This window comes from Narcine bancroftii, chromosome 2 (genome assembly GCF_036971445.1).
Source record: "Narcine bancroftii isolate sNarBan1 chromosome 2, sNarBan1.hap1, whole genome shotgun sequence".
Taxonomy (NCBI): domain Eukaryota; kingdom Metazoa; phylum Chordata; class Chondrichthyes; order Torpediniformes; family Narcinidae; genus Narcine; species Narcine bancroftii.
This window is the reverse complement of record NC_091470.1, coordinates 235,235,613-235,261,257: the sequence shown is the minus strand read 5'-3', so window position 1 is coordinate 235,261,257 and position 25,645 is coordinate 235,235,613. Positions and strand designations below refer to the sequence as shown.

Genomic DNA, 25,645 nt, shown 5'->3' with positions numbered 1-25,645 from the left:
CATCCTCAGATACGGATAGGATGGGATCATCAGGGGATGTGGAGGTGCGGATTTTCATCTGGAATCTCCACTTTCCCTGGGATATAGCTTTCCACACGTCATACCTGCTCCTGCCTTATTTTAAACATACCTTTTTTTACTTAATTTCTACTTGAATATGAAGCATCAGCTTTAGAAATAGCAACATATTATAAATCCTAATCAGCTGGCAACAGCCTTACAATACCAAAACTTTTATATATGAGTAGATCAGTATCAAGACTCGAGAGATTGGTTATTGATAAGATACCTTCAGTTGTATGAAATAACATTTTGCAAGTATTCTTGCAGCTACCTGAAATATTGCATCAGTAATTTTGTTCAATATAGCAATGTATTTCAGCCTACCAATTCCTCACATATCCCTCACTTTAATACAAGTACAACAAAACTCCCAGAATCCAGCACTTCTGGGAATTGGTAGATTTTGGACAAGTGAATTTGCTGATTGCTTGAGATTGTGTGCTACGTGATTGGCGAACTGACCGCTAAATGGCGCCTATTTCAAACCATGGTATTTTTAAATCTATTTTCTGCTATTTTTTTCCAGTGGCTTGAGGCCTGCTGAATTGCTGCCCCAATAGAGATGTTATTGCACTAATCCAGGCAACTGCTTAAATTCAACGAGCATTCTTGAAGAGTGTAGAGCTACAAGCACAGAGGTAGCAGTGATGCAATTGTAACGACAGAGCTATCCATGACTAATAAATCAGAAAAAAGTACTGCATTCCTGTCAATTCCAGTCATGAATGGTGGTGAACAATTAAGCAACAAATGAGTGAAGGTGGCTTCATTATGCACCACACACTCAGGAGTGGCCAAAGCCAATATGTTAAAACAAGACTAAAGTAATAGAGATAATCTTCAACCAAAGGCACTGAGTAGATAATCACTGGCAGACTCCAATCAGTGTGGATCTGTAACATCACCTCCTTATCACTCACCATCAACATTGGGGCACCCCAAGGCTGAGTGCTTAGTCCTCTACTTTACTCCCAATACAGTCATGACTGCCTGTCCAACTTTGTCTCCAGCACAATCGAGAAATCTGCTGACAACACCATCATTGTCGGCCAAATAATGCAGAGTCAGAAAGCCAGATGAAGATCGAGAAAATGGTTGAATGGTGCCAGAACAATAAAGTTGCTCTCAACATCACCATCATCAAGGAGCTTATTGTTGATTTTAGGAAAGGGAAGGTGAGGGACAATGAACCTGCCAACATTGCTGGGACAGAAGTGCAGAGGGTTAGTACCTTCAAGTTCCTTGAAATATATATTTCAGAAGACCTCTCCTGGAGAAAGCATATTGAGGGAACCGTGAAGTGTACCTCCTACGAAATCTGAAGAGTTTTGACAGTCTTTGAACACTCTATCGAACTGTTGAAGGTATACTGACTAGTTGCATCACAGCCTGGTCTGGTAACTTAAGTGCCCAGGAATGCAGAAGGCTGAAGAAGGTAGGAACCATAGCCAGGTCCATAATAGGCCCTGACCTCCCATCAATTGAAGGCATCTATGTGGGGCACTTGCTCAAGAAATTATCCCACATTGTAAAGGACGCCCATGATCCTTGTCACAGCCTCCTCACTGCTCACCAGGTAGAAGGTTCAGAAGCCTGAAGGCTAGCATTAAGCTCAACAACACTTTCTTTCCAATGGGTATCTGGCTCCTGAACCTTCCCTTGTTAGATTAATCATGGACTGCTCCTACACTTTAAGAGAACCAGCTACACTTGAGTACCATCACTTTCTTTTCTCTCTTGTACTTTGGTAACTGTGAATATTTATCAACTATCTTGTCTTTGCATTTACTTTCTATTTTAAATTTAATGCATACTATCATAATTTTTTTCTGTGAATTGCCTGTTCAGCTGCACCACACAAAATTTTGGTGCATATATACATTTTACAATTTGAATGACAAACATCCTTGTCATCTTAGGCTCCCTAAAAATTGTCATACAAACATGTCGGTCTTCAGCCAATTCTGTTTACAAAGCCACAGACAAAGAGCTAGGATGTGATCATTGTTCTTCTACAGGATGAACACAGAGAGCTTTATGACCATCTTCTATTTCCCTTACTCCAAATGATAATCAAGAAATCACCGCGAGTTGAGGAGATGGCAATGTCTACGATTTGACAGCATTCCAGAGGTAATCTTGAAGACAAGCTCAGGATGAGCATCAATCCCAGCCAAGGTTTTCTAGTGCAGATACATCTTGATGAAATGAAAAGCTGTCCAGATGTGAAATGTCAACAGAAAGCAGGACTTTTTCCCAATACTACTTTCGAAATAATCTGATCGTTGTTGCCATAATCTGAAAGTCAGAAAAATGTAGGTGTCAGAAATATGAACTAAAATTAAAAAGAGCTGGAAATACTTGTCAGGCAGTGAAGGAGAGAGAAAGAGAAATAAGGCTTTGTACAGAAAGCAAAATTCAGATTTTCTCTCTCTCTCTACAGGTGCTGCCAAACCTGTTGAGTGTTTTCAAAAATTTCAAAAAGTTAGGTCCAGATCGTCATTAATGCCCTTGGTCAAAAAGTGGGTCAAAGAACTGGATTCCAGAGGTGAGGTGAATATTATTGTCCTGGATGAAAATTCAGCATGTGACCAAATGAGGAAAATGCAACAGTACTCAAGTGATGGATGGAAATCAGGATGCAATTAATCCTACCTTGAATCATAATTAACACCCTGGAAGAGGTGGCAATCATCTAAGCCTCAGGACTTTGCTACGTTATATCCAAAAATCACCAACTGTTTTAGCAATGACCCTCTCAGCATTATACAGTCATTAGTGAAGATGTTTGCTGATGAATCTACAATGTTCATCTCCATTTACAAGCCATGAGTTAATGAAATATCAGTGCCTCCACACAGCAAGCTGGACATCATTCAAGCACGGGATGGTAAATGGCAGCAAACATTCAAGCAAGACAAGTGCCAGGAAATAATCATTTATCTTCTCCAAAAAGAGATTGTTGCAATATCTTTTGTCAAATTTACCACCACAACATTTTGGGAGCCACCATTCATCAGAAATTTAACTGCAATATCCACAGAAATATCCTGACTTTAATTAGTAATAATAACTCCATTTCTATTTTCAACGTTTAGTTGTGATATTTCAAGTTCTGGCTGTTCCAATCTTTATTTTAAGGTCCAAAACATTTTAAATGTTTGCTGGAAAGATTTTCCTTTCTGTGAGATTCCTTCAAAGTGATTTGTTGCTCAGGTTGCATGAAAATATCAGCTTCCCCAGTTGTTTGACAGTTTCTAAAACAAATAAGCGTAAAGCACTGCAAAAGGTAGAGGACACAGCCCAGGACATCACAGGCAAAATCCTCCCCACCATCGAAAACATCTACCGTGAACGCTGCCATCGGAGAGTAACAGTAATCATCAAGGATCCATCCCACTGGCACATACTCTGTTCTCATTGCAACATCAGGAAAGAGGTCTAGGTGCCACAAGACTCACACCACCTGGTTCACCAGACTCCTCAACAACAAAATCAATCAGGGACTCATTTAAGGATTCTTACTTTTGCACTTTATTTATTTATTTTTCTCTCTGTGTGTTGTAGTTAGTTTGTTTATATTGATTTATTTCTTCACATGTATATGTCAAATACTGTTTTCTCGCATTACCAATAAGTGGTAATTCTGCCTCACCCACAGGAAAAATAATCTCAGGCTTGTATGTGATTTCACATATGTACTCTGACAATAAATCTGAAAAGATGCCATGCCTTATCCAGTGTTAGGAAAAGGAAAAGGGAAAACCATTTAAACCAGGATGTTCCTTGAAGGTCAGTATCGAGGCTTTGTCATTGAACGCTGCAAATTTGGAATGTAAATAAAACCTGCACTCATATCTCTTCAAGTTAATTTCTCTCAGTGGTACCTGGATTACATTGGGTTTCTGTGCACTCATGACTTATTCTTCAAACTAATGGAACAATATTCATACCAACTTTGATGATACATCCCAAAATTTTTAGCTTTTCCCACAGTTTATTTATTTTACTATCAAAAGCAATAAAGTGCTGGAGGTTGGAGACTGGCCAGCACCTCTGGGGAGAGAAGTAATTATTTCAGGGTGATGATTTTACATGAACTTTGTCCTGGTTCTGTGAGCTTTACTTAGAGACGAATGGACATCAAGATCATCATTTGGTTCCACTATCTAAGAATAGAGGAGAATAAAGTTTCAATTCTTCATTTTTATTTTAATACTAAAAATTAAGACAATAGATGCTGAAGCTGTAAAGCGCCTTGCAGCAATCTAACACAATCTAATTTGATGCAAGAGGCTCCATAAGGGCACAATCTTAAAAATTGTGCCCAGATGCTAACTTGTAGGCAACAATGCATAAGAGGACATATTATTATTCTGAGTGTTCTTCAACTCTCCAAGTGGGTCAAGGCGGAGTGAAGTGCTCTGGAAATGGCATCCTCAGTCGACCTGTTGGTACAGTAGGCAAATTGATGAGAGTCCAACGTGATGGGTATTTCATCTTGTGAGTTCTTAGACAACACGTGGATGAAGGAAAAGGTTTTTTACTTTAAAGTTGTTGTAAACAGCCTATGAGGCATGCCATGAGGCTGCAAGCCTCCATTACAGATCTCTCATACAGCAGTCACTCCTTCTATATCAGCCCCTTGCTGACAGCCAAGTATAATCAAACAGGAACTATGATCCTTAAGACCTTGCTAGTAGCAAATGAAAACATGATCACTCTACTGGGCCCAGATGCTAACTTATAGGAAACAATGCATATCTGGCACTGTTGAAGAGGGCATGCTATCATTCCAATTCTTCCTCAGCTGTCCAAGTAGGACATGGCAGAGTGAAGTGGTCTGGAAATAGCATCCTCAGTCAACCTGTTGGTACAGGAGGCAAATTGATGAGAGTCTGAGGTGATGGGCAAACTGGATTTCAAATGTGACTTGTCAGAATGCTGTTCAATGACTTTAGTTCGGCATTCAATGTTGTGATTCCCTCCAAACTGTTTGCCAAACTTTGTCAGCTTGGTATCAGCTCATCACTCTGTAATTGGATCTTGGACTTTCTGACTAATAGACCCCAATCTGTTAAGTTAGGCAATCTCTTCTCTTCCATTTTTATCTTGAAAAAGTGCCTCAGAGTGTGTGCTGAGCCCTCTCCTATGACTGTGTTCCTGTATATGGTTTAAATTCCATAATCAAATTTGTTGATGACTCCATGGTGGTTGGCCTGATCAGAGTGGATGATGAGATGGCCTACATGGATGAGGTCCAGCACCTGGCTGTGTGGTGTGCCGACAACCACTTGGCACTTAACATGCAGAAGACCAAGGAGATCATTGTGGGGCAGGCATGCTTGAAGCCACACTCATGTCTCTATTTACATCAGTGGAGTTGTGGTGGAACATGTATCAAGCTTTAAATTGTTTGGTGTCCACATTTCCAATGATCTAACCTGGTCCCTGAACTCCTTCGTCTTGATCAAAAAGGTACAACAGCAACATTATTTTGTGTGGAACATGAAGAAGGTACACTTCTTTCCCAGAATACTGAGGGATTTTTACCACTGTACCATTAAGAGCATGCTTACCTGTGGCATCTCATTGTGGTATGCCAATTGTCTTGTATCAGTAGGCAAATTGATGAGAGTCAATTTCCCCACCATCTATCAGGAGAGCTGTCTTGGCAGGGCAAAGAGCATCATCAAGGATGCATCACACCTAAACCATGGACTTTTTACTCTTCTCCCATCTGGTGGGCGCTACCGTAGCCTTCGGTCTCCAACCAGCAGGCTCTAAAAGAGCTTTTTCCCCAAGGCTGCGGCCCTGCTCAACCTTAAATCACAGTGCTGAGTGGTGTTGCACTCACATTGTTCCACCAGTACTTTTATAACTTTTTTTTTGTTGTATGTGCTTACTTTTATTTGTTTTTGCACAGGGTGCTATTTTTTTAAATTCCTGTTTGGATGCTAATTTGTACTTCATTGGCTTTGTCAATGACAATAAAGCTGAATCTAATCTAATCTCAAAAACAGTCAAGAGTTCAGCTCATCTGCTTTGAGCCAATATTCATCAAATTGGATCTACTTTCATTGAGCACCATGCATTAGAATAGTTTCCACCAGCTCATAGAAACTGCCTCTGCACTTCAACGCACCACCTACTATACTGTGCCTGCACTAACATAATGATATATTATGAACTAAATATAAAACAATGCCATTGACTTTACCTCACCGATTTTTCTTACTCAGTTGTGTTAAATCATCGAGTACTTAACATAACCAAACTTGATAAATCATGGTCTCACAGGTTCTAAGAAGGCTGACTTCAGTTAGCCAATTCCAGAGACTTACTTGGAAGTTAATTACTTGGAACAGTAATGTATTACTATTTTATGTTTTTTGTTCATCACTGAAATGAAAACTACTAGCTTAAGAAAACCTAAACTCCCTTTCACATTGGCAAACAGATAAGTTGCTGGGTGAACGAACCATTTAGAAAAACCAATAGCGCTGTTCACACTGGACCAATGAAAAACATTTTTGTGGCCGTTTTCACACTGCCTACCCAGTAGTGCCGAGCAAACCGGCTCCTATTCTCCACCTGGAATGTCCTAAGTGATGCATTAGGTGATGGCGGACTTTCCCTTCCAGAATTCATTGCAGCAGAGAAATCCCTCCATGAGTGTTATGTGCATATAGCCCTTCCATTATGCCAAGGTATACTGGGACATACTGGGGGCTTTAAAGGAAAGTTTTAAAATTGAAAGTGTAATTTCCTTCAACGAAACATGACCATTGCACAGTATCTTCCACAAAAACCTGACAGAGCAAGGTCTTCATCCAATCAGAAAAGGGCCCAGATTCTGTAGCTTACTAATGCTCAAATGGTGGTGGCCATGTGTAGTGATGCTCTCTCTCTCTCCCCCCCCATTTTTGTCTCTGTTCCCTCTTTCTCTCACAGACATTTCTATCTATCTATTCTTGATTGTTGTCTGTACTGACTTTGTTTTGTGTGTGTGTATTTCATCCCAGCTGCCACTTTCCTATATTCGCTAAAAATTGTGTGCCTATGTGTTTTATTGCTGCTACCACTTTCCCCACAGTCATTTATAAATTGTGTGCATATGTTTTATTAAATAGTGTGCATATTTTCCTACTCTCTTATTTATGTGTTTCATTCCCACTATGAACCTGGAGTAAGTTTATATAGGTTGGCACTACAACATGGGCTGAAGTGCACATATCTGCTGAATATAATGCTTAATTATGTTTTAATTAAGCATAAATAACTTGGTTTAAATACAAGATCATGATACTTTGATCAGGATTGAGAACTTACTAAATTGAATACAAAATTTATACCTTCTTTTTAAATCAGTGTTGTTATCTGGAAGAATGTCTTTTGTTTCCTTTATGTTCCTGCACCCACACAAGAACCTCATCAATGCACCACTAATTGGACCCAGCATGGTGACCCAGCATGGTGCCAGGTGTCTCATTCACATTGGGCGACCTGGCATGTGGATTCCAAACGGATTGGCAATTCACCCTCAGAGTGATTTGCTCCCCCACCCCCCACTACAGGTTCAGGAACCTTCATACTGGCAGGTGAACTGTTTGATTAGTGGTTAATTACTGAGTTAAAATGCCAGTGTGAAAGGGGCTTAAATTAGAGTAAATTATACAAAAAATGTAATCTTTACCCCTTACTCACCAACATCCACACTCTCTGGACTCTGTATACAATGGGTGCTACATTCTGTGCTGAAACATATCCTGTCCTACAGAACATAGATATACTATATAATCAGCTCAGCCAATTGTTTGTTCATTTTTCATTCTGTATATATTTTCTTAACATGATAATACATTTATTTATCTGTCTGCCTGTCAACCCTTTAATGGGCTGCCACAATGCAAACTATATGAAACATCTGACATCACAATAGTAACCAATGGTGAATGCAAAGCATAATAAGCAGACACTTTAACAAAGTTTGGAAATTTAATTAACAATGTTGAAAGTTGGATTAATCTTTCCCCATGCCTGTCATTTTGATGAGATTCCTGGTGTAGGCACAAAACCCTTCATTAGACATGTTTAGCAGGTGTGTTTGATCTCCAGCGTCAATGCAGAACAAAACAATGCTGTAATGCATCAGACAACTGTATTTATTCAATTCTATTTTCTGGTTATTTGAGCAGTACCTGAAGGCTGTCTGTGCTGTTTACTTTCATGCTTGGGTCAATCTATTTGAACTAATTAGACTTTATACATAAATGGTAGGTAGCTTTAGATCAAGTTGTCAGACAATGTTTACAGTGATATCAAATATTGATTTTTCTACACCTTTTACAGAATAAAAGGGAATATAAATGTGCCTGATCAAAATAGCTCCATTCCAAACAATTTTAAGAATATAAAAGTCAATTTAATAAAATCCATTCATCTCATTGAAATTGCTCCCCATGCTGCAGTAACTCATTCATTTTAGCTTCCTATTGAATTCAGAACATAATGCTTTTATCTTTCCATCCCTGCCTGACACTTTGCTTCTTTTCACTTTCCAAGATATGATCTGGTCCTGAAAGTAAGATTTGAAGTTATTTTCAATCGTGCAAGCAGCTCAGTGACCAGGAAATAAGGTATATGTGTATTATATTTTTGATTTAAATGTTTTCTGTACTTCAGGTAATCAAAATTTAAAATTGCCATCAATTGTATTATTAAATACAAGCCAGTTTCAAACTTACAATCTGAGAGAATTAATTTGACTTGCTCTGTGATGCATCAATGAGCACTGCTTAAAGTTGCACCCCTTTTAATTTTTTTTAACATTTACATTTCTAATTGCTCAATTCAAGTAACACATATCAGAATAAGTCAGTTAGTTCATGGTTATCTCTTGCACCCGAACATCAAAAAAAAACTGCCTAAAATTATCTCCAAAGCTTGACCATGTTATTTAACACTCAACATTCAAGTATAGCACTGAAAAAGCTATTCCTGGTGATGGATGTGGCATATTTTGTGACTCTCAGCCATTACTCAACTGCAGCCCCAAATTATCTGGTCACATACTTCATTTGTTGTTCATGATATTTTACTCTGTAAAATACTATTTTTTTATTTGATAACTAAATAGAGATTGCACTGTAAAGCACTGTTGTTAAATAATCAAGCCATCTGGAAGTCACACTGGATTTTTTAAAAGGATATGATTTCATAACTTTTTTCCATGCTGTGCAATTTTGCAAGATCATTGTGCAGTTTGTTCCAGGAAGTCATTGAACACTTTACATTACATATTGGAGAATTTTACAGTCAAGGAGGTCAGGACTGTTTTGACTACAAGGCAGGAAGTTGGGGTGGGGGGGTCCTTGAAAAGTAGCACTGGAGGAGCTTGAACCTTGCACTTGTCCAATGGATGCAGTTTGTTTACTGTTAATGAACATTGTGATAGGGGATGGGGTGGGGTGGAGGAGGGTCATTCAATTTGGGAGAGTGCAAAGGAATACTGCAGTTATAGGGGACAGTATAGTAAGAAGAAGGCTGTGTTGGTAAAACAGGAAAGATAGTAAAGGGGATATAAGTTCCCTTCAAATTTTCAATCATTTGCCTGGCTCCAATGTCAAAAGGTATGCAGTTGTCAAAAGAATACCTACATTTTGATGAATTGTCACAGGTGTGTGACACCTGCCTAAATTAGTATAGAGCAATTACATCAACGGTAATGAAGTGTTTTGAAAGACTAGTGATGAAACATGCCAGCTCCTGAATGAGGTGTGACATTGATGCATTCCAGTTCGCCCATTATAGTAAAAAGTCTAGGGCAGATGTCATTTTGCTGGCTCTACACAAAGCCCTGAAACACCTAGACAGTAAAGATGCAATCATCAAGATACTCTTTATTGACTACAGTTCAGCATTTAACACCATCATGCTCGCAAAACTGATCAACAAACTCAAAGACCTGGGAGTTAACACACCACAGTGTAATTGGATCATAGATTTCCTCATCTCCAGACCACAATCAATGAGGATTGGGAAGAGCATCTCATCCTCATACTGCATCAGTACTGGCATTCTATAGTCAGGATAATGGGAACTATTTTGTAACTGTAAGAATACACCCTTCTCACTGTAGTAATTGTAGTGCACCACTGTGGGGCATATGTGAGTGTGTGAACAGTCTCCTGAGATGGTGGAAGGCATTAGTAAGTAAAATCTCTTCTGTTATTTGAATCTTGCCTCTCTAAGTTATTTAAGATCCCTCCCAAGTAGCACAGAGGCATAACATGGTGGAAGTCGTATAAGATAACAAGAACAAAGCCATACAATTGCTTGTATGCCACTGAAATTCAAAGGGGAAGGAGAGAAAAACTATTACTGAAAAAAATGGCTAGAGCAACAGCTGTTCAACCAGTGATGGACTGGGAGGCTGAAGACATTGTTGAATCATTTAAAAGATTCAGCAGAAGTGCAATTTAGCATTCAAAAGATATTTTAAAAATACAACAGTAGGTCAGTTGTATACTTCTCTGGACAGGAGAGTGAGGCCTTGACCTATTTAATAGCTGGGAGCTTACAGAGGTGGAGAAAAATGATCCAGAGTAAATATTGGCAAAGTTGGCTTCTCACCCTGAACCCAGGTCTAATCATAGAATTAAACACTAGGAATTTCAAGGCTTAATGTAAGAGACTGATGAAATTGTTGATAACTTCCTCACTAATGTTATGAGCCCAGAGGACCCCAAAACACAGCAGCAATAGAAATTCACTAAGACAAATGGTTATTTAAACAAAAGTTCCCTTTAATTATCTTTAAACATGAAAACAGGATCAAACTTTAACTTATTACTATTAACTTAACCTAAATTTAGCCCCTAATTCTAAGTACATGTGTACGTCATGTGTATATAAATTCAGAAAAGCTCTTTAATTCAGTCCAAACTCACTTATCCCTCCTTCACGTTCACCAGTATCAGGTAATTCTTATACTGTATACAGAATTTAACATTTATCAAGTTTACCAGGCTTTGGTGCTGGAAAGGTGAATGGTACCACTCAGGAAGGTTCTTGCTTCTTTTCAGAGAGAGATTTGTTGTTCACTGGACACCCACAACTGATTCCTTTTAATCAGCCACTTCATTGTCTTGCCAAAGAAACTTACCCCATCAGGATTCTCCACATGAAAACCTCTTTCTTTCAGGCCATCACAGAGTTCCTTTTTGTTTATCTTATTTAAAGTGAAACATTATGCAGCCAGCCATCTCCTCTTGTATGGACCACAAGGGCTTTGAACAGGCTGAACTAAGAACTCACAACCCATCTTCAAAATGGGGTTTTCCCACAAGCTTGTTAGCTCATCATGTTCTAGTCCCAGCTGCTGCCGCTGAACTGAAGAACTGTCAAAATGAATTCTCTCTCTCACACTGTCACTCAGAGAAAACCACATGACCCTCTTAGAACAGCCAACTGCACTTGGACCGACTGCAGGTCCGGACCTAATCTTTCGAGTTCATTCATCTGTTGCTTTCCAAAACAATAATCCATTACTCCACAGCATGTCCAATTATCACCTACTTGTGAAGTCCTTATAGGCATCCTTCAAAGTTTTTGCAAAGGCACCCTGAGCCTTGACTGTCTGGCTTGAGCAGAGCTCTGGCATTTTAAATGAGATCTGTTTTGAAGTATTTGTATGTGGCCTACACTAAAAAACCTTTAAAACCTATCTATATAAAATATAACATAATCTGTCAAGCTAGACTGAAAATTGTTGCTGCAAAATGCAGATTTAAGGATATGGAGGTGTGCCCATCCTGAAATGCAAAAGTCTCTTATAGGGAAGGATAGCTTGAAGCTGGCCGAAGCTATGGACACAACCAAAGCCTTTGAAGCCACGAGGGTGCAAATGGAATCCCTCTGTATTGCACAATCAATTTGTTTACATTATTATCTGTTAACAATTCTTTATTTGTTTACATGTATACGCTGTGTACAGTACATTTTTTTGCACTACCAACAAGTGGTAATTCTGCCTCGCCCACAGAAAAAACAATCTCAAGGTTGTATGTGATGTCATGTATGTACTCTTACAATAAATCTTAAATCTAAATCTGTGTTATTGATCCCAGCTTTTCAGAATTGGTTTCCACAAAGCAATAGTTGATTAAAGTTAAAGTAAAATATTTATGTTTTCCATTTTGCAGTAAGAAGCTATAATCAGTGATCATAATGTAGTAACCATGAACAAAACAAAGAAGGAGCCTTCAAACATAATTCACAAGCAGTAAATATTATGTTTTAATTATAAGGACAGGCTGCAAAATCAAACAGCACTATCTGTGAAGAAAGCACCTACCATCTCATAGAGGGAGACCAATAAAGAACAAACAAAGTGAAGCTGGAGTAATTTAATGAGCCAGACAGCATCTATGGAGGGAAATTGTCAGTCAACATTAAGGATTGGGTCCCATTATTGAGACCAATTAAGAGGCATTATGAACAAACTGACTAGAGACATTCTTGTATGCATTGACCAAATATATGGTCTATGTTCATTGAACCAGACATCCTGAGCAGAAACATTTTGACAGAGATTTAGGAAGTTACAAGAATGTTTATTTTGCATTTAGCACACAATAAATGGTCATCTCTCTCTCTCATCCTTTCAAGACCCATCCCTTTGCAAGCAAAGTGAACATGGTGCCTTGTAGCTCTTCTGTCCTCACAGAAATTTTGTTCTGTTTTCAATGGAGCTGTAGGCACCATGTTCCGGGGTAAGGACTTGGAGGTGAGTGCTTGCCCTGGACAAATGCCTCCCTCTGGGTCTCAAGCCCCTGGGCCTGGCTGAGTGCGAGGAACAACAGTGAGAGTGATGCGGGATTGCCCCGCAGTGGTCTGTTCCAAGACCATGCTTGCTGGTCGTTGTCCTTAAGGATCCTTCGCTCACCAAGTCTGCTGCTGCAGACCACTAGGGAAACTATTTCCCACACTCTGTCACAGCTGCGAGCTCCTGCTGCCAGACTGGACATGTGCTATTTGCCCATAGCTGGGGCCCTTTCCAGGTTCTGATGGCTGGGTGAGCCGAGCCCAGGAATTTGAAGTCAGAGTTACCTTCTCTTAGACTTTGCCTGAAGAGGCAAAACCTGCAAGGGAAACAGTAAAAACCCTGTTATCTGGAATTTGAGCATCCAGCAGCCTTAAGAAACTGGCAAAAAAATGCCGAAAATAAAGATGAAAAAAAATTACGTAAATTTAAATTTGGCGAGCTTAGCCCCATCACACAATACTTCATCAAAACATCTAGAAAATTCACTTATCTGGTGTATTTCACTACCCATAGGTGCTGGGTACCAAGGGTTTTACTGTACCTATATTTGTTCTGACAACCAATACTTAAGGACAGCGGTTAGTGCAACACTTTTGTAGTGCCAACAGAACAGGCTCTTGGGCCAGAAGGGCCTGTTACTGTGCTGTATGTCTACATTTTTTTTTAAATTAAAATCACTTTGGATGTTTTTTCTTCCCAGAGAGTCAGTCGTATCAAAAGTGTGATATGATATGAATATTCAAGATTCCCTTTAGTTGTGTACATAATATACAAAATATGTGAACATTTGGTTGCCATAAAGGCACACAAACAGGTGCCACTCATCCATTTTCCTCCACCAATAAAAGAAAGAAATCCAAAAAAGAGTCCCTACAGAGACAGAGAATTTCCTCAAAAATTTTCTGATCATACCTTGAAATTTATTCTCTTTTCCCAATCATATTTTTTGAATATTCATAGTTAGTCTTGACAGTAGAGATATGCTCCTAATCATAAATATGTAACTGAATGAAGCTCTTTGTTTATCCCTCTGGTAAAAGTCCACCCCACCACCTGCTTGATCACCCTCGCTGCCAAGGTTAAGACTGTTGGTACCCTCAGGCATTGCTCGGATGATATAACTGTGGGAGGGGAGACATACAAGGGGTTCAGGCTCCTGGTCATGCCCAAACTCTGCGCCCCAGTCCTTCTGGGCCTGGATTTCCAGTACTACCTGCAGAGTGTCACCTTGCCTTCGGGGAGCCCCAGCCTCCACTCATGTTACTCAGCGTGCCATCCTACCAGCCCCGGCCAACCTACGGCCTCTCCACACTATGCATCACTCCCCTAGTGCTCTTCACACAACTTATGCTAGACTTCAAGCTGATCGCCACCAGAAGTAGGCGATATTGCACCGCAGACAGAGACTTTATCAAGGCAGAGGTGCGGCGACTCCTGGCGGGAGGTGTTATAGAGCCCAGTAACAGCCCTTGGAGAGCCCAAGTCCTGGTGGTCAAAGTGTTAAGTAAGCCGAGGATGGTCATGGATTACAGCTGGACCATAAACCAGTACATCCAACTGGACTCCAACCCCCTGCCGAGGATAGCCGACATGGTTAATGAGATAGCCCGCTATTGGGTTTTCTCCACGATTGACCTGAAGTCGGAATATCACCAAATCCCCATCCACCCAAAGAACAAGCCCTACACTGGCTTCGAGGTGGACGGGCGCTTGTACCAGTTCCGCCGAGTTCCCTTTGGGGTCACAAACGGGGTCTCTGTCTTCCAGCGGGAGATGGATCGCATGGTAGACCGGCACTAGCTAAAGGGGACGTTCCCGTATCTGGATAACATCACTATCTGCGGCCGTGACCAGCAGGACCACGATGCCAACCTAGAGAAATTTCTCCAGACGGCCGGGGAGCTGACTTACAACAAGGACAAGTGTGTGTTCAGCACCACTCGTCTCGCCATCCTGGGGTACATCATGGCCCATGGGTCATCGGGCCAGATCCAGAAAGGATGCGCCCATTAATGGAGCTACCTCTCCCCCCACGCTAAAGGCCCTCCGCAGATGCCTTGGCCTATTCTCCGATTACTCACAGTGGGTCCCTCACTTTGTGGACAAGGTCCGCCTACTGACCCAAGCCACAACTTTTCCCCTCCCATCCGAGTCACAGGCAGCCTTCACGTGCATCATTCAGGACATCACGGATACCACGATGCAGGTCGTGGATGAGGACTCTTCCTTCCAGATGGAGGGCAATGCTTTCGAGGTAGCCCTCGCCACTACCCTCAACCAAGAGGGGCTCCCCATCGCCTTCTTCTCTGGGACCCTCCACGGCTCCGAGCTAGGGTAGTCCGCCATTGAAAATGAGGCCCAGGTGATTGTGGAAGTGGTCTGCCTGGCCGGCAGGAGATTCACCCTCCTCACTGACCAGTGGGCCGTGGTGTTTATTTTTAACACTACCCACAAGAGCAAGATCAAGAACGACAAGATCCTGCACTGGAGAGTTGAGCTGGAAACCTACAGCTACGACATCCAGTACTGCCCGGGAAAGTTTAACGACTCCCCCGATGCCCTTTCTTGGACCTGTGTGTCTATGCACGATTACAGGCTGCAGGCACTGCTCGAGTCCCTCTGCCATCCGGGTGTCACCAGGTTGTACCACTACACTGTCCCGGAACCTGCCGTATACCATCAGGGACATGACCGAGGCCTGCCGGGTCTGCGTGGAGTGTAAATCCCACTTCTTCCCCCCAATCCAGGCCCATGTCATCTCGGCATGGATTTTAGTCCCCTGCCTTCCACGAACTGAATCATCTACATCCTCACAGTAGTGGACGAATATTCACGCTTCCGTTTTGCTATCCCTTGCCCAGACACCTCCATGGTTCCCTCATCAGGACCCTGGAGCAGATCTTCACTATGTTTTGCTAACCTGCTTTCATCTAGAGTGACCGGGGGTCGAGTTTCATGAGTGACGAGCTGCTCCAGTACCTGGCGGCGAGGGGCATCGCGACTAGCCGCACGACTAGTTATAACCCGAGAGGCAATGGGCAAGTGGAATGTGAAAACAGGGTGGTCTGGAAGGCAGTCTTCCCGGCCCTCAAGTACTGGCAAGACACCCTGCCCGATGCGCTCCATGCCATTCGGTCGCTTTTGTGTATGGCTACCAACGAGACCCCTCATGAACGTCTGTTCTCATTTCCCAGGAAGTTGGTGACTGGAATGTCCCTCCCAGCATGGCTCACGTCCCCGGGACCAGAGCTCCTGTGTAAGCACGTATGAGAACACAAGGCCGAATCCCTGGTCGAGCAGGTTTTCCTCCTACATGCGAACCACAGCTACACCTACATTAGGTTCGGCAGTGGCAGGGAGGACCCTGTCTCAACCAGGAACCTGGCAGCACCAGGAGCACCCACCATTCCACAGCATCCTTCAGCCCAGGGCGATGCCGACCGGGCATATATCCCCATCCCCAGGCAGCTATGGGGCGCGCAGGATCTCTTCGATCACCAGGGGCCCACTTCAGCCATGGTGGATGAACCTTCCCCCCCCACCCATCCAATACAACTCTCACACGTCGACCCTGGCCCCCTCGGCCACCCCTCCACATGGTACCACACCAGTCACTCAGACCCCTGCCGCCAGCCCCGCCCCCCCACTTCCCCTCTGACCAACGACTAGGAGCCAGTCCTACAATGGTCACAGAGACTCCGGCGGCCACTGGATCATCTCAATTTGTAAATAGTGTATAGTGGGTACGATTCGTTGTTATTGCACCCCACCGCCCCCTGGGACAAATTTTAAAGAAGAGGGTGAATGTGGTAGTACACCAACGGCCTACTGCAGGGGGCAACCTCTGTACCTGCAGGAGAGTAAAAGGGACAGCTGTCAATCAGTCGACCTGAATGGATCAAACCCCACCTGATCGGGTGTCAATCACCCTCCGGGATACAAGCCTGCGCCGGCCTCCAAAGTCTCTCACAGTTACTGCAGCTACAGCCATCCTGGCTCTGTGGAAGTCTTTGTGGATTAAAGCCTGTTGTACACTTTATCTTGTGTGCGTCTGATTCTTTCTAACAGCATACCACAACCCCAAAGTAAGTAAGCAATGCAATTGTAACTCCAAGACCTGGGAGTTAACACCCCACTGTATCATTGGATCCTTGATTTCCTTACCTCCAGACCCCAGTCAGTGAGGATTGGTAAGAACTTTTCCTCCACAATCTCCATTAGTACCAGAGCATCACAGGGCTGTGTTCTTAGCCCCCTGCTCTACTCTCTTTACACCTACAACTGTGTGGTTTATTACATTAGCCCCTCTACTTCCTCAGGAATTTGCTGAAGTTGGGACGACATCAGAAACCCTGGCAAATTTCAACAGATGTGTGGATGAAACTGTGCTGATCGGCTGCATCACAGTCTGGCGTGGAAACCAATACCCCTGAGCGTAAAGTGCTCCAAAAGGGAGTGGCCACAGCCCATTGCATCACAGGCAATACTTTCCCCATGATTGAGTACATCTGCAGGGAACGCTGCCATCAGAGAGCAGCCATCATCAAAAACCCTCACCACCCAGCACCCGCTCTGTTCTCACTGCTGCCATCAGGAAAGAGGTCTAGGTGCCACAAGACTCGCACCACCAAGGTTCAGGACCATTTGCTACCCCTCCACCATCAGACTCCTCAACGTCAAACTCAATCGGAGGCTCATTTTAAGGACTCTTACTTGTTCACCTTATTGATTTTCTTTTTATTCTCTCTGTATTACGCATTTTGTTGAGACTCATTATTTGTTTACAGTTCTTTGTTTGTTAACATGTACAGTTTAATATTTGCACTTCCAATTAGAGGTAATTCTGCCATGCCCACAGGGTTGTACGTGATGTCACGTATGTACTCTGACAACAAATCTGAAATCTAAATCTGAACTTTTAAAATTGTATTTAATCACCTGATGTTATTATTTGTATTTCAACTCGGTATCTTGAGTTCAGGGAATGTTTCCCCTCATGTGTCTGCTTGTTGTACCTGTTCTGAGTACAACTCCCACGTCTCTATAGCTCATTAAAAGTCACAACATTGTTCTAGTTGAGAGCAATGTAGACTATGAAACTGTACAGCACAGTATTGGCCCCAGGAGCCCATGATGTGCCAACCTTTATAAACCAATTGCACCATCAATCTAACCCTTCTCATTGCCTTCAATTTTTAATTACAGAAATGAACAGAAAATATTGTGAATCTTTCACTTGTAAATCCTATCAATATCAATGGTACTACTGATGTGGTGAAGTATGAATCATGGGGCTCAAAATATTTACAACACTGAAGGAGGTATTCAGCTTGTATTTATGCTGGACAACTGAAACTCCAAACCCTTGGATTATTGTCCTGCAAAATAGGACTGCACATTTCGGCACTCCTTAAATACAATAAGGGTTTTGGCAGTAAGTTATCAATCTCCTGGGATGAATATTTTTTTCTGTAATATTTTAACCAGTATACTTGCACTCTTGAAAATGTAATCAAGTGCCAAACAGGAAAATTCTAATCCAAACAGGAATATTCTAATCCAACCCTGTCAGTCTGGACAACAACCTTGAGAGATCTATGGATTTAGACCCCAACATCTCTCTTTTCTTCCACAAGATTCTTGCTATCAACATCTTATCATACAGTATGTGTAGATTATAAACTGGAGGGCACGTGGAAAGAGGGACTGGAGATATATGTGTAAAAATGAATGTAATTGGCAGAACAGGATCAAAAAGGGATTCTAAAGCAAACAAGATTCTGGGCTTTCACAGCATTTGGAAATTTGGGCACCACACTTTAGGAAAACCATGATGGCTCCTGAGAGGATATGGAAGAAATTTACTTGAATAATTCCAGGAATGAGGGGCTTTTGATAGAGGGATTGAATGAAGAAAGTGTGGTTATTCCTCTTGCAACAGAAGAGGTTGAGAGGGCATGGGATAGCAATATCTAAAAGCATAAAGGGTCTGGAGAGAGGGAAATGGTTCCCAGAAGTGTTAGGGTGAAGAATCAAAGGACAAAGAATGAGAGTGACTGGCAATAGAACCAGTAGAGTTTTAAAATCCTATGAACTGAATGAATTGTTTTAATCTGGAAAGCAATGATCATTGGTGGATCAGAGATGGAGAGGGTGAGCAAATTTAAGTTCTTGGGAGCCACTGTCTCAGATGATATTTCCTGGACCCAACACACCAATAGCATCATAGCAAAAGCACCCTAGGAGCTTGCGAAGGTTTGGCATGACATTAGAAACACTGTATGTAGTGGAAAGTGTGCTCGCCAGCTGTATCGTGGCCTGGTATGTGAACAACAATATCCACAATAGTCCTTCAAAAGGCAATGGACACAGCTCAGGACATCACAGGCAAAACCATCCCTACAATCGAGAATATCTACAGAGAACACTGCTGACGGAGAGCAGCTGCAATCATCAAGGATCCACATCACCATGCTCTATTCTTGGTGCTATCATCAGGAAGGAGGTATAAATGCCACAAGATTCACACCACCAAGTTCAGGAATAGCTGCTAACCCTCCACCATCAGACTCTTCAACAACAAACTCAATCAGGGACTCATTTAAGCACTTTTATTTTTTCTCTCTCTGTATTGCACAGTCAGTTTGTTTACATTTCTTTATTTGTTTACATGAGTATGTTGTGTACAGTATTTTTTGCCCTACCGATAAGCAGTAATTCTGTCTCGCCCACAGGAAAAAGAATCTCAATGAGGTGCCATGTATGTATTCTGACAAAATCTGAAAATCTCTGGTGAGACCACACTTCGAGTATTGTGTTCATTTCTCGTCACCTCATGATAGGAAGGATGTGGAAGCTATGGAGAGGGTGCAGAGGAGATTTACCAGAATGTTATCTGGATTAGAAAACAAGTCCTATGAGGCAAAGTTCACAGAGCTGGGACTTTTCTCTTTGGATGTGGAAGGATGAGAGGAGACTTAATAGAAGTCTAAAGGGAGGAATAGATAGGGTAGACAGTCAGTGCCTGTGTCCCAGGGCAGGAATAGCAAACACCAGAGAACACATGTACAAAGTAAAGGGAGAAAAGTTTAGGGGAGACACCAGGGATACATTTTTTTTTAAGCAGAGAGTTGTGGGTGCCTGAAATGCCTTGCTGGGGATGGTGACGGAGACTGAAACATTAGGGGCATTTAAGAGACTCTTAGAGAGGCACATGGATAGAAGAAAAAAAGAGGGTTATGGGGTAGGGAGAGTTTAGTACTTTTTTAAAAGAATATATGGGTTGGCACAACATCGAGAGCCAAAGGGCCTGTACTATGTTGTATGTATATTCTATGTTCTATGAAATTTGAAATCTGACATGGCTTTTAGAGGAGGCTGAATCAATGGTTCTATTTAATAGAGAAATGGATGAATACCTAAGTGAAAGAAATTGAATTTTGTAGAGAGGGGATGAAAGCTGAGTGATGTTGCCTCACAGCCTAAGTTGAGTTCGATCCTGATCTTAGGCACTGTTCGATAGTCAATTGTAGTTCTTCTAGCTGCAGCGGTTTCCTCTAATGTCCCAAATACATAATTGTGAATTATCCTGAGTAAATGGTAAAAAATAACAATGGGAGGTTGTAGGTCGTCAACAGGAAATGTGTTGTGATGCTACAAGGGTAGGACATTTATTAATTGCCATCAATACAAGGCAGAGTTGCATTAGAAGGACAATTTGAATAATTTGGCATTTCTTCTCAAGGGAAGACATAGTTTTATAAATATTCAGGTTTTGATAAGGTAGCAATTGAGGAAATATTTCCTCTGTGGGAATAATCAAGTGCAAGGGACATGATGTTCAATTACAGCTCAGTCATTTGAGAAGAAAATCAGAAGTCTTAAGTTACCATATGGAATAAACACTTTGGAACTTATTCTTGCAAAAAGGCTGTGAATGACAGGACAATAAGAGCTTCTGGGGCTATGATTAATGTAATTTTGCATGGTAAGATTATGGAGCAAAGTCACAGAGCTGGAGTTGAATTTCAGGCATTTTTTTTTGCTTGGACTTGCTTTGCCTTAAATAAGCCTTCCTCGATCTCTCTGGCTTAGGCGCACAAGAATGTAAGTACTAAATTCCCTCCAGATTTTCCATTTACTTCAGGTCAAGGAAGCTTTGCAGCATGTATTGAGTATGTGACATACACTGCAGGTGCAAAGGCTTTTAGAATTATAGCACTACAATGGACATTTGATTATCTTAAAATTATGAATTAATATGTTTCCAAAATTAATTACAGCTAATTGCTGTTTCCAAATAATATTTGATGTCACCGTTTCAAAAATCAATTGCTCAGTATCAATGCCCAATTTAGCTGGTTTAATAACTTTTCAATTGACTAATTGCTTGAAAATATATTTCCTTTTAACGCCTATTGAATTGTCACTCAGGCTAAAGTCTCAATGCAAATGAATCACTCATATTGTGAAAATATAAACATAAAAGCATTGGTGATTATGACATTCTTGTGGCTCAATGTGTGCAATTTTATCTTCTTAAAGTTATTTTTGATTCAGATCCTCAGTAACATATACTAACAATATTTTATTGTTTGATAGTTTGAAACAGATGTAGAACAAAATCTTGATTACTCCTCAACTGCGATCAGATTTAATCTGCAAATATCTTTAGCACTTTAAAGAGCATCATTTCTAGACCTTACCTTTTTTTAAATATTTTGATTTCCAAGAAATCTTTTTATAAACTAGCACCCAATGTGAAGCAATTTCTTGGCATCTTTTTGCCCACAAATAACACTGAAAGGTAATTCCCTTCTTTGATGTTTCCTTTTCTCAGGTGTTCACAGTTCAGGAGTCATCCAATGATTCTTGAACAAGTGATATATTCTCAAAGAACACCTCTCAAGGAGCTCTGAGGATACTTGTCAACCTCGTCAAGAGGATACTCAGCTGCTACCCTTCCTAGTGAATAAAAGGTTCACCAAACCATGTCAAGCTCATCTGAAATGAGGCCACTCTGCAATATCAGCCTGGACAAGTTATTCCTCCTTTTGCTAAATGCAACCAACTCTGTGAATGCATTGAATGCAATCATATTTATATAAAAATTGCAACCATGCTCTAAATTTTTCTGGCAATTCAGGACTATGGAACCTTTTGGGAAGTTGCAAAATGTTTGAAAGAAATGTAAAACTTAATTTTTTTAAAGGAATTGCAATGGTAAAAATGCTGCAGTCATCACTAGTACATTTATATTATAGATTTATAATAACCCTTGAGCAAAAAACACCTAGAACTTGTAACATTGCATTGTCATTATCAATATAAGAAGACCATTAGGTAAATCAGGCTTGTTACACTGTTCAATTAGATAATCTTCAAACTGGACCTCAAATTCCATTGATTTTTTTTCACATGGAATGTTAATGTGCATGTCCTACTCTCTCAATGCCTTCAAGCTCATTTTCTGACATCTGCTGATGTGAGCCTAACCATCTAAAAGTATATTTCATAAATATAAGAAACAAGAGATTTTACACATATAGCATGGTAAAAGGGCATATTGGCTCCTTAGTTCCAAACTGTGAATGAAAGAATCTAAACGCTGTTGTCTGGTGGAAGACAAATCTCACGCATCCTTAATTTTTCTGGGATTGTAGCCAGAGTTGTGCATGTAGGCCCATATCTTACTCCCTTTTCTAGATGACTATTGGAAGGGTCCATTCTCTTGCTTGCTTCCTCCTGAATCCATGATCAAACCCCTGCCTGCATTCTAATCAGAATGTAGTGTGACATTAGTAGATAAATACATTTCAGGCTTCATCAAGGTATGAGAAATGTCAGTAGGCAATCGAACAAAAGAGTAGTGGGAGGGAAGGGGTGGTCTCAAAGCAGGAGGTGATAGGTGGGGAAGGGAGGGAAGGGACTGCAGAGATCAAGGGGAGGACGGATGGCTAGGTGAAGGGAGGGGGAAAGGAGGGAGGAGAACTGGAAAGGGGAAGGGAAGAGGGAAGGGGGAAGAGGAGAGCAGGTTATCAGAAACTGGAAAAGTCATCTGACTGGAGAGTGCCCAGATGGACACAAACATACATGCAAAAACAGAGCATGTAATAATCACATATATACATAATCCTACTGGGAGGTGGGTGAGCTCTGGGCCTGATGTTCTGCTCACCCATGGAAAGTGCACACATAATGCGTGGCCTCTCCTTCCTCAGTGCAGTGATCGCCGCGTGACAACTGTCTGGCTTGCCAGGCAGGAGGTCACTGCAAATGGCTTCTCCTACATTACTGTGTCCATAGCAACACCTTCTTGTTGGTGTCCCTGTTTACACTGAGTTTGCTACGTCATGGTACAACCAGGTGTTCAGCGGTATAACTGGATGGGTGGCCTGAGCTTGTTATCCTTGGTTGGCAGCCAGCCTAAGAGAAGGAAAATTCTGATTTCAAACCCGGGCTAATGGGGTTCATTAGCCTTGTCAAGCCATCCATCTAGAGGAAGGACACTTCTACGTCACATCTATAACCCGAGTACCTGTCTGTCACCATCCCAGCATACTGGGCCAAGGCAGATAGACTCTAGGTGTAAAGGGTGGGGCCAGTAGCTGCACTCTACCTAAAAAAAAACATTGTGCTGGCTCAAAGGACATGCCCATGTCTATGATCCTTCCTAAATCTTTGTTCAGGAAGCCAAGCCATGGCATAATCCTCCAACTGCCTCTAATTATCAACAGTGGGCTAAGCATTGCAGCTCCTTAGTTACAAATTGTGAATTAAAGAATCTAAACGTTGTTGTCCGGTGGAAGACAAATCTCATGCATCCTTAATTTTTCTGGGATTGTAGCCAGAGTTGTGCATGTACGCCCATATCTTACTCCTTTTTCTAGATGACTATTGGAAGGGTCCATTCTCTTGCTTGCTTCCTCCTGAATCCATGATCAAACCCCTGCCTGCATTCCAATCAGAATGTAGTGTGACATTAGTAGAGAAAAGCCTGATCTGAACAGGAGGACATCCTACACAACTGGTGAAAATACCTTCTCTACAGGTACAGTTTGGAGTTTAAAAGTATGAGTGAACAATTCTTTCCTTCCCATTATTGCAAGCGGACATAGGAATATGAGATAGTGAGATCCTCTTTCAGTCAGCCAGTGCCAAAGTGCTCTCTGCTGGCAATGTAATTCATCAACACCAGATTATTTGGCACAAAAGCACTGAAATGTATCTTCAACCTGCCAAAGAACAACTCATGGTGTCTCCTTTACCCTGTCTCACACATTTCAACTGCACCAGTGTCAGAAGGCTTGGAGACTGGTTATATTCACAAACGAGTGACTCCAAAATATGCTGACTTTTGTCCTTTACAGGAACACAATTTTCATTTATGAATGTCCTTCCATGAATTACATTGTTTTCTTCCTGATGATGAAAATATTTCAGTGCTGCATTTTTACCATTATATTTCAAGTTGTTGAAAATACAAGTGTCGCTGCAGAATAGGAATGTTTCCATGAAGATTGAAATTGCATTGTCTGTTCAACAGCTTGTAGATTCTCAATGACTGGAAAAGTCCATGTAATTCATTGTTCCTTCAATTGAAACAAATTAAAATGTGCTATTTCCCTTCAAAGATTCTTGACTTTAATTAATAAAGGACCAGAAATAATGGTCCATATATTTCAGCATGTCAGATAACCTTCAGACAAGTGGGGTCTCCATTTTCAGCCTCAATTTCGTGGGTTTTTTAAAATCATATATCAGGTGTATAAGACAACCCCCCCTCCCCCAATTTTCTGGAAGGAACGTGCTGGAGCCTGGTGTCCAGGCCTCCCAGCAATGACCCAAACTTTGTTACAGCACCCCACACACCAAGTAACAAAACAGTACATTAAGCACGCAAGTAAAAAAAAAGTTTTATAAAAACATTGGTTCTGGCTGGGAAGATGCCAGACAGAGCTGGGTCTAGCATTCTCAACATCAGGTGTGGTACCGTCCACATCGAAGAAGTTGCCTCGCTGTCCAAGTGTTGCTTGGTGGAAGAACCAAGAGTCAGCTCCCAGGCAGGAGCAGGGGCCTCGGGCTCTACAATTGTAAAATGTCTGGGCAGGTAATGGTGGCGGTGGGGAGGAGTCGGAGAGTGGCAGAGCCAGTGGTGGGGAGGTGCTTCCAGGTTGTCTTATACGCTGAACCTATGTCGAGCAATTTTTGGGATGAATTTAAAGGCTCGACTTTTATGCCAAAATATACAGTATATAAGCCAGATTATTGGAAGGTGTTGGAAAGTTGAATATTAATACAGGATATGGCATAAATTTTGAATGAAATTCCTCCCAATTTGCCCCATTTGAATTAAAAACAGAAAACATGATTTTTTTTTATTTTCCAAGAAGTAGATGTCAAGTTATTAAAGTGCTGCTATAATACTAAACAGCTCTGGCAGCACTATGGTGAGATCAATTAAAGCTCCATCAATGACGAAGTGCCATAAGGATTTCACTTTCTGACTGAGCAAGAGTATTTCAAATGAAGCCAGCATTTAATTTCTCTGTGCATTTCCAATCAAAATAAGGTACCATATCACTGGGTATAATTGAGAAGCCTGAAATAGATGGAAAAAAATAACGGCAATGTTATCATCACTCATTGTTCTCAAAGAGAAAATCTGACCTCAACCTTCTGTAGTATGAACAGCATACACCTATCAAGATTATCTCCAGGGGTTCCCTGCTCCTCCACAGGATGTGCTGTTTT

At 41.5% G+C, this 25,645-nt stretch overlaps 2 long non-coding RNA genes across 3 annotated transcripts; one reads left to right on the top strand and one right to left on the bottom strand.

Annotated features, from left to right (window-relative positions):
* Positions 1-4,040: 4,040 nt before the first annotated feature.
* On the bottom strand, positions 4,041-7,963 carry LOC138752631 (uncharacterized). Its single transcript, XR_011350786.1, has 2 exons — positions 7,771-7,963; positions 4,041-4,232 (listed from the first exon to the last, which is right to left on the bottom strand). It is a non-coding gene; the product is annotated as an uncharacterized lncRNA (long non-coding RNA).
* A 101-nt stretch (positions 7,964-8,064) lies between these two features.
* Positions 8,065-21,883, top strand: LOC138752629 (uncharacterized). Of its 2 annotated transcripts, XR_011350784.1 has the most exons (4): positions 8,065-8,164; positions 8,629-8,702; positions 19,627-19,684; positions 21,732-21,883. It is a non-coding gene; the product is annotated as an uncharacterized lncRNA (long non-coding RNA). The 2 variants fall into 2 exon arrangements; XR_011350785.1 differs by lacking the exons at positions 19,627-19,684; positions 21,732-21,883 and adding an exon at positions 12,270-12,713.
* Positions 21,884-25,645: the final 3,762 nt, after the last annotated feature.